Source organism: Sarcophilus harrisii, chromosome 2 (assembly GCF_902635505.1).
Source record: "Sarcophilus harrisii chromosome 2, mSarHar1.11, whole genome shotgun sequence".
Classification (NCBI taxonomy): domain Eukaryota; kingdom Metazoa; phylum Chordata; class Mammalia; order Dasyuromorphia; family Dasyuridae; genus Sarcophilus; species Sarcophilus harrisii.
This window is the reverse complement of record NC_045427.1, coordinates 321792859-321805814: the sequence shown is the minus strand read 5'-3', so window position 1 is coordinate 321805814 and position 12956 is coordinate 321792859. Positions and strand designations below refer to the sequence as shown.

The 12956-nt window shown below is 35.7% G+C and overlaps 1 protein-coding gene across 2 annotated transcripts in view; it reads right to left on the bottom strand.

The window, feature by feature from the left end:
• SYNE2 (spectrin repeat containing nuclear envelope protein 2) overlaps positions 1–12956 on the bottom strand; it is a 297544-nt gene that overhangs the window by 31272 nt on the left and 253316 nt on the right. The window lies entirely within an intron of this gene.

Sequence of the window (12956 nt, the reverse complement as noted above, 5' to 3'; positions counted from 1 at the left end):
CTTGCTTTCCTAATGGACTAAAAGAATTAGTACAGTCAGACAAATTACTGAGAAATCCTATGATTCACAGAGAGGGGCCAGTTAGGCTAGATAATGTTGTCTAGGGTAGTCATAGCAACTGTATAGACGAGACATGACGCCATTTTCCTCAACTTCTTTCCCCTCCCCCCCAACCTTTTCTACCCTGGATTTCTGCTTACTTCTTCTCACCCCCAAATGTTGATCAGTTTGTAAGCATGATTAAGCCATCACTGATGAAACCGGTTTTCTTCACCAGTATGTCTGTGATCAAAATACTAAAAGTGACCTGGGGAATAAGGTGCTCACTCGGCAGGATTTGGCCCATCCATTCTCTTTTTTTGAGTTTTAAGAATTAACCTTTAAATAGCAAAGCACTGGGCACCCCTGTCTGACTTTGATTGTACCAGGTACACTCTACCTGCCGAAGCATCCTGAGCAATCTTATTATCATACATCTGTATTAGTCAGAAAAGCAAAGAGCATTCACAAGCCAAGCACAGTGTGGATTTCTATGCTGCCTATTTCCTGTCACACTGGGCATAATTCAGTGGATGGAAGTCTAAAGAAACATGTAGGATTTCAGTATATTCAGTGAGAATACCAGTACATCTTAATTTGTTTTCCATAGAAATTACTAACTGATGAAAGAAAAATAATTTAATCTCCCAGTCAATGGATTCCAAATTATGTTCAATAAAATGCTTTCATGAAACGCCCTACTATAATACTATGCTTATTTAGGTGAAAAAGGAAAGGACCATACTAGAGACCTGGGAATTTCAATCACCAAATCCCCTTATTTCACAATTTGCGTGGCATGGCACTGCATGGTTATATTGCTGTGGTAAACAAAAGGCAAAGTAACGACACTGGGCATATATATATATATATATTATTATTATTATATATTATTATATATATTCTCTCTTAGATCTCTTCCAGCTCTTAAGATTGGGGATTGCTAGATGGCACAATGGATAGAATGCTGCATCTGAGTTCAAATATAACTTTGGGACACTCATTAGCTATGTAGGGTAAGTCACTTAACTTCCATTTACCTCAGTTTTCTCATCTGTAAAATAGGGATGATAATAGCATCTGCCTCCCAGTTTTGTTGGGAAGACCAAATGAAATATTAATTGTAAAGTGTTTATTTAGTACAGTGCCTGGCATATAATAAGTTCTATAAAACTATTAGTTTTTTCTTTTTCATCTTTATGATTCCAGGGGGCATAGCCAAAGTTATTGAGTAGTAGAAGTATAGCAAATTTCCTCCAGCATCAGTCCCTCTCTCCCCAAAACAACCATTCTCATTCCTCCAAACACATCTAGAAAATATATGAGACTAAATGCTGATGGAAAAATCCAAGATTAAAAATCACAGTCAGAAACTTTTCCATCCCATATCTGTCTAGAGAAACATAAAGGTTTGTGAATGCTGGGGATAGCATCTGGCTAGAAGTGTGCTTTGGAAAAACATTCCAGCTTAGGGAGAAGCTGTGCACCTAGATAAGAGATCTCAAACCCAGAAGGGGGGCATCCTGACCTTCTGCAGGGTAAAGGAAACAGCTTTGTCCATCACTGTGAAGTTCAAGATCAAGGAGCCAGGGTAGACTGAGGAGGGAAATTATACATGGGATGGCACTGCAGGACCTAGGTGTATACCAAATTCAGAATCAATTAAGTTCAGAAACTATGGGGCTTGGATCCTAGGAGCAGAAAGAAGTCTCAGATATGGGTCTGACTCAGTCTGAAGACAGCAAAGGAATAATCAAGACAGGAATCTCAGACTAATAGGAAGCCCGCATCTTCATCCCTCTGAACCAGCTGATTTCTTAACTGACTCAGGATAGGAACTCAGTCTAGAAACAGTTTACTATTCAGACTCAAATTCAGGTAAGGGATTTTCATAGCTTAGTCTGGAGGCACAATGGTAGATAATGATTAGACTTTGCCCTGGGAATATTGAAAATTTGCAGATCTCTAACCAGAGCTGTCCCTTTGAGCCCTTTCCCTAAGAAAAGGACAAGAGACTAGTCCTGACATTCCTTCCAGAAGTACACAGAATCTGAATCTAATATAAATCACAAAGTCAGGAAGGTTGGAAAAATGAGCAAACAAATTAAGAATCCAAATTATCACAGTGAAGACATGAACTCGGAAGAGAACTCTAAAAAAGTTTCAAAGAAACTTCAAAGAAAAACATAGCTTGGACACAAATTCAACTAGAATTCCTAAAAGAGATGAAACAAGAATTAATGAGTTAAAATTTTATTTAAACGAAATTGAAGTATTAGAGGAAAAAATGGAAAAAAAGAATTGGAAAGGGAATCAATGGTTTGGCACAGGAAGTACAAAACTTTGTCCAAGCAACAAATTCTCTTCAACTAGAATGGTCCAAATAGAAATCAAAGACTCAATGAGTAATAAAAAATATTAAAACAAAATCAAAAGTCTGAAAAAAAAATAAAAGAAAATGTAAGCTATCTCATAGCAAAAACTACTGACTACGACAGATTAAAGAGAGAAACTTACTTAGATGACCTGAAAATCATGGCCAAAAGAAAGAACTTTGTCTTTTATGATTTCTTGAAATATGACTATTACTCAGATCTCTTAGAAAGAGGGCAAAATGGAAATAGAAAAAAAATCTTCCAGTCATCTCTTCAAAGAAACTCCAAAACAAAAACTTTCAGGAACATTATTGCCAAAATTCAGAGCTTCCATGTCAAAGAAAAAGTAGTACAAGCAATCAGAAAGAATTTAGAGTACAAAGGAGTCACAGTCAGATTTAGCCAAATACATGATTAGACTTCACCACTATAAAGAAGCAAGACTGGAATCCATAAAAACTTTGAAGTTTTTCAAGAGTTAATAGAAATATTGAAAGGTAAACAAGAATAAGAAGTCATAAGGTCCTAAACAAGCTCAAAATGTAATAGATAGAATGTAAACATATTCTAATATGGGGAAATGATACATATGCCCCTTCTGTACTTTATCATCATTTAGGTTCATAGAGGGTATTTAATTAGGCAGAAGGCCCTTATTGATCTTAAAAAAAAAAATAGAAAGATTAATAATATGATGGGGGGAAGAGAAAAAAAAAAAATACAATTATCTTATGTACCAGAAATGTGCAAGTAGAAGTCTATACAAATAAGAGGAACACGAAGAGACAATAATTGATAGATCTCACTCTATAAACTGGTCAAAGGAGAAAATACATGCAGGATATATACAGAAATACATTTCACTCAACAGGAAAATAGGAAGAAAAAGAAAAAGACAAAGCAAGTCTTGAAGGTAGGTTATGGGGGAGGGGGAATTAGTCCTAAATAATCTCTAACCAAGAATGTACAAAAATATTTACAATTCTTTTTGACCTGCAAAAATGAGAATCTGAGAGGATGTTCATTAGTTGGGGAATGACTGAACAAGTTATGGCACACAAAAGAAATGGAACACTATTATGCTGTATGATATGATGAAGGGGATGGTTTCAGAGAAAAACTAGGAAGACTTAACATGAACTGATGCAGAATGAAGTAAAGAGAACTAGGAGCATAATGATAATATGATAAAGACAAACAACTATGAAAGACTTAGGATTCTGATCAATGTAACGAACAAACATAACTCCAGAGGACTAATGACTATCTACCACCTGATAGAGAAGTGAAATCCTGGGTGTAGAATCAGTTTCTGTGGGTCTTTCTGTCTGTCTCTCTCTTTTACACACACTCACTCACTCTCTCTCTCTCTCTCTCTCACACACACACACACACACACACACAATTTTTCTCTTTTAAGCATAAACTTTGCAGAAATATGTTTTGCTTAATCATAAATGTTTGTGACAGAGGTTTTCTTTTTTATTTTATCTTCAACTGCTGGGAATGGGATGGGAGAGAGAAAGTGCATATTTGTTCATTGAAAATATAATTTAATTAAAAAAGAGTCTATGTTTCCTGGATAGTCCTTTTAATGTCAGTTTCCTGCCTCATACTATGGAGAGGTAATTAGTTTCAAAATCACACTGCAATTTTTGAAAATTAAAAGTGCTCTACAGAGAATCTAGCTCTGGAAAGCAATCTGAACTTAAAGGTGAGTCCAGATCATCCCAAATACTTTGCTTTTACTGGCTTTATTGTAACTAGAAAAAATACCAAGTTAGCTCCAGTTGCCTGGTTTGAACAGCATTATGGAACATGTAGTCTTCAGACAAAACAACACATAGCAGTTACCATACTGGAAGGAGGAGGGGTTAATAAAGAATTAACAGTTTGAGTACAGAAAGGAAAGAAAAGGCAAAGTCCACTCCTCACCCCTCAGACCTACACAGCTGCAAGCAACCTCTATGGCTTCCTTTAGCTATTTAATCCAATGTTCATTCACAAGAACTTGAAAGCTTTTATCATTATAATGAAGGATAGAATGAAAAATTGAAAAGAGGAAGAAAACAAAGGTGACAAAGGAATCTATGTGTCCAAAGGAGCAAGCCATACATACTGGGTAGAAAGGCAAGTTCAGCTATAAGAACTCAGGGTTCAGAAGGGGTTGACCTGAGAACCCCAGGTGGTCAGGTATACTGTATGCACCCTAGGGGGAGACATAAGGTTGTGAGAGCTATTTATTTGACCCTGGAGCACTACAAGGAGGCAGGCAGAAAGCCTAGATTACAATTTACAAAGATGGTGAGTCAGCTTACTTTCTGCTTTTGTGTCTCAGCTCTACTCATAACTTTTGATAAAAAGAAGAGCACTCAACATATTTGACATGACAGAGCTCAGTCATTCTGAATGTCAGTCATATTGAGATCAAAAGATCAGCATCTTAAAAAGGAAGAGAGCTATAGAATCCTATAGACAATGTTGATGATAATATCAGGTTTATCAAAAAAGGAAAAAGAATGTTGACATGCAAGAATACTAGATTTGGATGGAGAATATGTGGATTCTAATCCAACTGCTACTAGATTAAATGACCTTAAATCACAGAATTTGAGAGTTGGTGGGAATATCAGCAGGTCAAGTCTAACATGTATCCAAAATTAGCCTGAAAAGTGATCATCCATCCTCCAGTAAATCGATTAATCTAACCAGACCTCAGTTTCCTCATTTATAAAATGGATATTTTGGTTTAGTTGACCTGCAAAGTCCCTCACATTTCTAAATTCTCTGATCTTATAAATCCCACTATCAGATCTTATTGGATTAAACTGCTTACATCATATCAGTTACTTCAGAAAGCAAATGTCCCACCTTTACATAAAGATAACAGAATATGAGTTAGGAAGGATTTCAGAGGTAATCCAATCTAGATGTTCACTCCTGACTAAGAATCCCTTTATAACACTCAAAGAGTCATCCAGCCTCCATTTTAAGACAAGAAAAAGAAAGGAAAAAAAAGACATTGAGTAAGGGAAGTGAGAGAACCTTCTCTTTCATGAGATACCCTATTCCACTTTTGAACTATTAACTTTTAACAAATGATATGTCAAAAATTAACAATAAATAGTTTTCTTCAAAATGTTAAGATTAGCTTCAAGAACCACCAAAAGTGTTACTTTAAGCTTTTATTTACTTTGTAACAATGTTCTACCCAAACTTTTAAATCCAATTACTGTATTTTTACATAGGTCAACATATCATTTGCCAACAAACTTCAGTAGATATTTCCTTAATCTTGCCCTTGAAAAATAAAATAAAACAAAGTCCTAGTAACAATGAAACTTCTTCAGAAATTAAAATGAGATACCAAAATGAAAATCCATAAGGAGATATGTTGGGCTTTCAAACACTTGTTTAATCAGTGGTTAGTAAATCATATTTTAAAAATAAAAAATAAAAATGTTTATCTGCATTAATTTGTAGCTTTATAAGTTACAGGAGAACTAAAACTTGGGTATGCAAAAGATAACTCAAATAAACTCAAAACAAACAACTTATTTTCTATCCATTATGTATTCCATTGTATATTCCATTATACATATGGAATAAAGTAGGTGAGCTGATACAAACTCCACGAGCATTTTGCCAAAGTAATCAAACCTCAAAGCTGAACAAAATGTAAAGAAAGCTCAATCAGAATCAGCCACAGAGAATAAAGCTCATTTGCTGAAAGATAGGGCCAAAGGCACACCAGTAGTGCCATGTGTAGAAAATAAGCTAGGTCTGTTGAACAAAGCCCCCTTTTTTTTTTTTGGCCTTTAATTTTAATCAGCTGAAATACCAGAATACCCCTTTCTCCCTCTTTCCTTCTTGAAAATATCAACATCTTTATCAAAGACAAAAATCTTGTAAATCATGACTGATATTTCTTTAATCAACAACAAGTATTTATTACGCATTTACTATATGTAAGCTACCTTGCTGTGTAGTAATAAATAGTACCAGCTAAAATGTGCTTTAAAAATATTTAAAATCTATGTAAATGTACATCTAATAAATCGATTATTTAGTCTTTTTTTCTGCAAGTTAAAAATTTTAAACCTATATCATAAAATCTCTGGACAACAAATTGGTCATAAAATTGCTGAGAATTGACAATATTATTGAAAGGATTCCAAGTTTAAGACTATCAGTTCAATGTTAATTTTTGGTTGAAATAACTGGATCTTAATACTGTAGAAAGCTACTAGGTTGCCAAAAAGAACCCAACTAATTTTGTATCGTCGTTACTTATTAAGAAAGAATTGAGCCCTTATATTAAGACATGTATTTATCCTGGAAGCTTGAAGCCCACCCCTGTTTTTGTGACACTGGCATCACTATTATGGGAAGTTAAAGGCCTCACAATGGTGTTTATGCAGGAGCATAAGGTCTTCTATTCAGCTTCATTTATTCTCACCACTTGTCAAAGGCAGACCCCGTAGCCACACGCCATCTACACACGCGCACAGGCACAGTCATTGCAGTGCCCATCCCCCTCGGCTCTTCCCCACCCTCCCCACCCCCACAAATGCCGAACCCACTTGCACCGCTGCACTCCTGAATGGCTAATTCCTGTTCACCGTCCCCAAACATGCCATGGTCATACCAAGATGGAGCTGATGACTGAAACAGCACTTACTATTTATGAGGAAAAAAATCATTCCGCAGGTCATAATGGAAAGCTCCTTGTTAATGCCTGTATATCCATCCACCTCACTTAGGGAAGAGGAAACCCCTCCTCCCCCAGTGTCCTATTTATCCACTGCTCTCAGCATCTTCCATAGAAGCAAAAATCTCTGCGGTCCTCCTGAACGCTCCTTAATAAGGGACTGATGAACCCATGCAAGCACAGGGTGACAGTCACAGGGAGAGAAGGAAATCTTGTTCTCCATTTAACTGTAATTTTTAATCTCAGCTTTCTCCCCTTCTAATACACAAGAATCTCAAGCTATTTCTCTCTCACCCAGCCTTTGTTCTGGTGCTAGAGATTGCAAAGCTGAGGACGCAGTGTTATCTCTAGGGTGGCAGCAAATGGGTTATTTATGAGGTACTATGAATCGAGCCAAGCTGCAAAGAAAATGAAATTCAGATTTGGGGCATGTGAAGGAAGACATCCTCATGGAAAAAATAACTGATCAAATAAAAAATGCCAAAATCATTTAATTTAAAATTCAAATTTCAAAATTAAAAATTATAACTAGTTTAAAAAAAAAAAAGAAAAAGAAAAAGCAGTAATTGATCATACTTTACTCTCACATTTCCCTTCAAGAGGAAATTATGGGATAGTTCCTACACAGGCTTTGATGTTATTCTACATCATAATAGCATAAAAGGATTATAGGATTTATATCTAAAAAGGAAGGATTCAAATCCTGGCTCTGCCTCTTGCTACCTTTGTTGGATTTCAGTTTTCTCATCTATCAAATGAGGGGATTACCTCTGATGATCTTTAAGATTATAGATTTTAGAGCTAGACTGGGATCTTAGAGGTAAGAGTCCAATCAGTTTATGGAGAATGAAATTGAAGCAGAAAGAGGTTAAGTAGCTTACCCCAGCTCACACAGGTAAGTTGTTACTGTTCATCCTTTTCGAAGGGGACCAATGATGTCAAGGGGTGATTTCTTAACTCTCTTGCCTTCATGGCCACTAAAGACCAAACTGTGCTCATCGACCCATTCTGTCAGGGAAAGTCTTTATATGCTTGGGATAGACATCCCCCTAATCCATCAACAGATCTGAAGGTCATCGGTTGTTCTCTGAAGGTCATCAGTTATCCTCAACCTGGTTTCAACCATCTGCCAAGATGATTTCCAGAGGTATGGCTGCTCTACACACTATAGCTCTGGGGTAAAGAACCTGTTTTCTGCTAAGGGCCATTTGGATATTTATAACATCATTAACGGGCCATAGAAAATTATCAACTTAAACAAGTAGAGGGACATTGTTGTCCCTCTTGACAGGTTGACTTGACAGGGCCAGAGTATATGATTTCCTAGGCCTTGTATGGCCCATGAGCCAGACATTCCTCACCTTTGTTATAACTTCTTGGAGCCACAGGTGAGAGGTAGCTGAAGGTGGACACAAAAGGTAGATGAGCAGGTCTGAAAAAGGCTCAGGAAGTCTTTATTACTGGTCCTCTTTGAACACTCCATATACTCTTTATATGGGTAAATAAGCAAGCGACAGAATCAGGATTTGAAACTCAGGCCCTCTGATAAAAAATACAATGTACTTTCCCCATTATATTCCCCCCCATATTTTCCCCACTATACTTGCTTCTCATTAGCAGCTGGAAGAGTTCTTTCCATTTACCATTCTGCTTATCAACAGAACCTTTCAAAGAAGAAATTCTTATCCCATCTAAAGGAAGAAATTCTAAAAAATATGTGTGGAGTAATTCATGATGCAAAGGACCCAGTTCAAATCCTGGCTCTGTCCCTTGTACATGAGTCTTGGTCAATATAAATCTTGACAAAAAACATCTGAATCAAACATCTCTTTTGTAAGCTTTCTTAAGCACAGAAAGAAGTCATAATCCCAAGGCACAAGTTTTTTGTTTTTTTGGAGAGAAGTTAAAAATAAACAAGATTCCAGAACTTTGACACTATTATACCAAAGAGAAATAGGGGAAGAGATGATAGCATGAATGACTTGTTCAAACATAGAAAACTCTGAGCTAGGCATACAAATCATACCGTATACTTGTTTTAAGACTGATTCATTGAAAAGGTTAATTTTTTTTTTTTTTAACATAAACCTCTTTTTCTGGATTTTGAAAAGTTTTAGTTTAGGTATGTAGTTAATAAAATATTATTTTTTAAAAATTGATGTGTAGCTAACAGAATGAGCATATTAAAGGGGAAAAGCACTGTATCTGAAAAAAGGATGTGCCTAAAACATATTGGAAATGTTAGAAAGGCAGTGTGATATAGTGGATAGGGAGGCAGCTTATGAGTCAAAAAGATCTGGATTCAAGCTGTACCCCCAACACAGATTGACTGTGTGATTTTGAGTCATCTAATGGAGCTGTCTCATTTTGCAAATGAGGAAATGCTCAAGGTTACTGGTTAAGTGACTTGCCCAAGGTCATACAGCCAGCAAGTGTTAAATGTCTGAGTCCAGATTTGAACTTAGGTCGTACTGACTTCAGAGTCAGTACTCTATCCACTTTGCCATCTAGCTGCCCTTAAGTAAGGCACAGAAGTAGGACTTGAACCCAGGCCATCTGCCTTCAGACCTCACATCTTTTCCAATAGTTTCCCTTCCTGGGAATTATAAGATCAATGAAATCACATGACTATCAAACCAACCAAGCAAACAAAAAAACCAAAACCACACAAAAAGAGAAAAAAAGCAAGCTTCTCACAAAATTTTCCAAAGGCATCACTTCTAAAAAGGTGGGAGCAAGGAAAAAAGAACCAATCTTATTTAGTATTTATAATCAAATAAACTTATTAGTAATTCTAAAAATTGATTGATCATTGATTTTTAAAAATGCTATGTTTTAAAGAAGATTAACTGAAATTTATTCCCACAGTCCTATAGGTCTATCTCACACGTGCATCTTTGTGAAAATGCATTTGTTAGCCATGTAGTCCTGAGAGAGTTGCTGAAAGACTTCAGAAATGTGAATTCTAGGCCAAACCCTAGACTTTGATATTCTCATATTATTAACTTCAATACTAGTATTATTAAATTAATCTTTGTTGTTCAGTTGTTTTCAGTCACATCCAACTCTTTGTGACCCCATTTGGGAATTTTCTTGGCAGAGATACTGTAATAGTTTGCCATTTCTTTTTCCAACTCTTTTTACAGATGAGCAAACTGAGGCAAATGGGATTTAAATGACTTTTCAGAGTCACCTGACTAGAAAGTTTCTGCGGCTGGATTTGAATTCAGGAAGATAAGTCTACATAACTCTAGGCTAGGCATTCTACCAACTGGGTCATCTAGCTGCCCTATTGTATAAATTATATTAACTAATGATTTGTAATATTTTATTAACCTAAGACATATTTAATTTAATAAGACCAGTATATTTAAAAAATAAAGCCCAAAAATGAAGATTGGGAGTTTACAATGAAGGAATAGTCTAATCTGGATTTGAGCTTAACTTTTTCCTTCAGATTCTGTTCCTTCCCAGCCTTAAATTCTCTTTCCAATAGACTATGCTATCTCTCATGCATGATAATAATGAATGGGTAAATGGGTAATGAATGAGTAAAATGAAATCTATAAACTCATTCTCTTATTTTTAGCAAGAAACTATTTGCAGAATAAGTCACACAATCATATATATTCCCTTCCATTTTCTATCCATTAATGAGTTATGAAGGCAAACAGCCAGAGAAAAGTGTTCCTAGAATTACACATTTACAGCCATAAGGGACCACATAAGTCATCTAGTACAATTCTCACATTTTCCAGATGAGGAAATAGGGAAGGTATGACTAAATTAAAAATGTAGAGGCAGCATTTGTCTCCTTACAAATCACAGTATCACAAAGTATCACAAAGTCTCCTTATGCAAATAATCTGGTTAGTCAATATTTAAACTGAGTCTTAAATAAGAACTGATCATAATATATAGTTTGAATCTGTAACTGACAGATCTATACTTTACTTCCTAAAAAACTTGGGTCTTTTAAACTTCAACAAACATATATATATGTATATAAGTTCCTCTTTTTCCATGACTGACACACTTTTAGTGTCAGATACCCAGGAGGCATGCTGCTTGATGAGGACATTGTAAATTATTCTTAGATTCCCCCCCAAAAAAATTTCCCAATGAACATAATCTGAGGGGAAATGCAAATTAGATATGTGGAACACTTCACTGACTCACAGGAAAGTCTGTGAGTCAGAGAGACTTTGAAACCTTTTACTATAACCCATTCCTGAACAAGAATTCCTACTACAATGTATCATATCAATATTGAATATCTCCAGCAAGGGGAACCCCACAACCTCCTGAGGCAGTCCATTTTATTTTTGGAAATGAAATTATTAGCCTTCCCCTTCCCCCCCTTAAATCAAACCTAACTATTCTCCTCTGAAACCATTGTACTTAGTTCTGCCCAATGGAATCAAAGTCTAGTATTCCAACCATTTGAGGGTCTTCAAATACTTGAAGGCAACTGTCTCTTTTGTTAGGTTTAACATTCCTAGTTCCTCCAACCAATCCTCTTATCAATATTATGATTCTAAGAACCCTCATGCTTGAGTTGTCATCTTCCAGGTATTCTTACAATATGTCAATGTACTTTTAATATGTGTTATGCCCAAATGAAAAAACAAAACCAAACACAGGAGAAATATTCCCCTCCCTAGTCCTGAACACTCTTTCTCTCTATTGCAGCCCCAGATTTGATTTACTTTCTAATACTATCTTGAGCTTCTGGTCTAAATTGAAGTGATTTTTTTCTTTTGGAACTGCTATTTAGTCATATTTCCTTCATCTTGTAAGTGTGAAACCGATTTTTTTTTTCAATCCAAGTAATAAAAAGCTTTACAATTATCCCCATTTCACTGATTGTTGTTATCTATGTATCACCAGCACTTGGCAAAGTGCCTAGCACAAAGTAGGTGCTCAATAAATGATTATTGACTAATATTCAGATGAATATTATTGTTTGTCAAGATCTTTTTGAATTCTGTTATCTTGCAAATATTTGTAGTAATCATATCACTAAGTTATTTTAAAGATCAAATAAAGTAATATATGACTTTGGTAAATAATGTCAGTTGTTATTATTACTATTATTATCAGTATTGACATAGCCCCTGATTTACCAGCCTATAAATTCCATGGGGAAAAAAAACAACTAATTATTTTAGTCTGGCATGACCTAAAAAAATCTATTTTAATTCTTTGTAATCACTGCTTCCTTTTTGAAAAATTTATTAACCATTCCTTTAATACTATACTCTAGAATTTTGCCAAGAATTTAATCAGGCAATTTACTGGCTTGTAATTTGCAAACTTTGTTCTCCTGCCTTTTTTGGAAAATCTGGTTACCAGTGTTAGTGTACAGAGTGCGGAGTCAGAAGACCTAAACATTCTATCCTCAAATACTGACTAGGAAAGTCACTTAATTCTGATTTTGCCTGTTTCATCATCTACAAAATGAACCAGAGAAGGAAATGGCAACTACTCCAATATCTTTACTAGGAAAATCCCTATTAGAGTCATAACGAGTTGGACACAATGAAAGGGAACAAAACACAACCTTCCTGTGTTATCCTTCCTGTTCTCCAACATCTTTTAGAGATCACTGACAGTGGATTAGTAATCACAACTGCCAGTTCTTTCCCTAATTGAAAATAGTTTTTATCTGTGCCTAGTGACTTGAACTCTCCAAGACAGGCTAAGTGCCCTCTTACTATGATCCTTCTCCTATTAGTTAACAATTCACTATTAGCTATTTTTGTTCTGTTGATTTTAGTTCATCATCTCATTATCATCACTATCATCACTGACACTGCTGCCCCCACCAC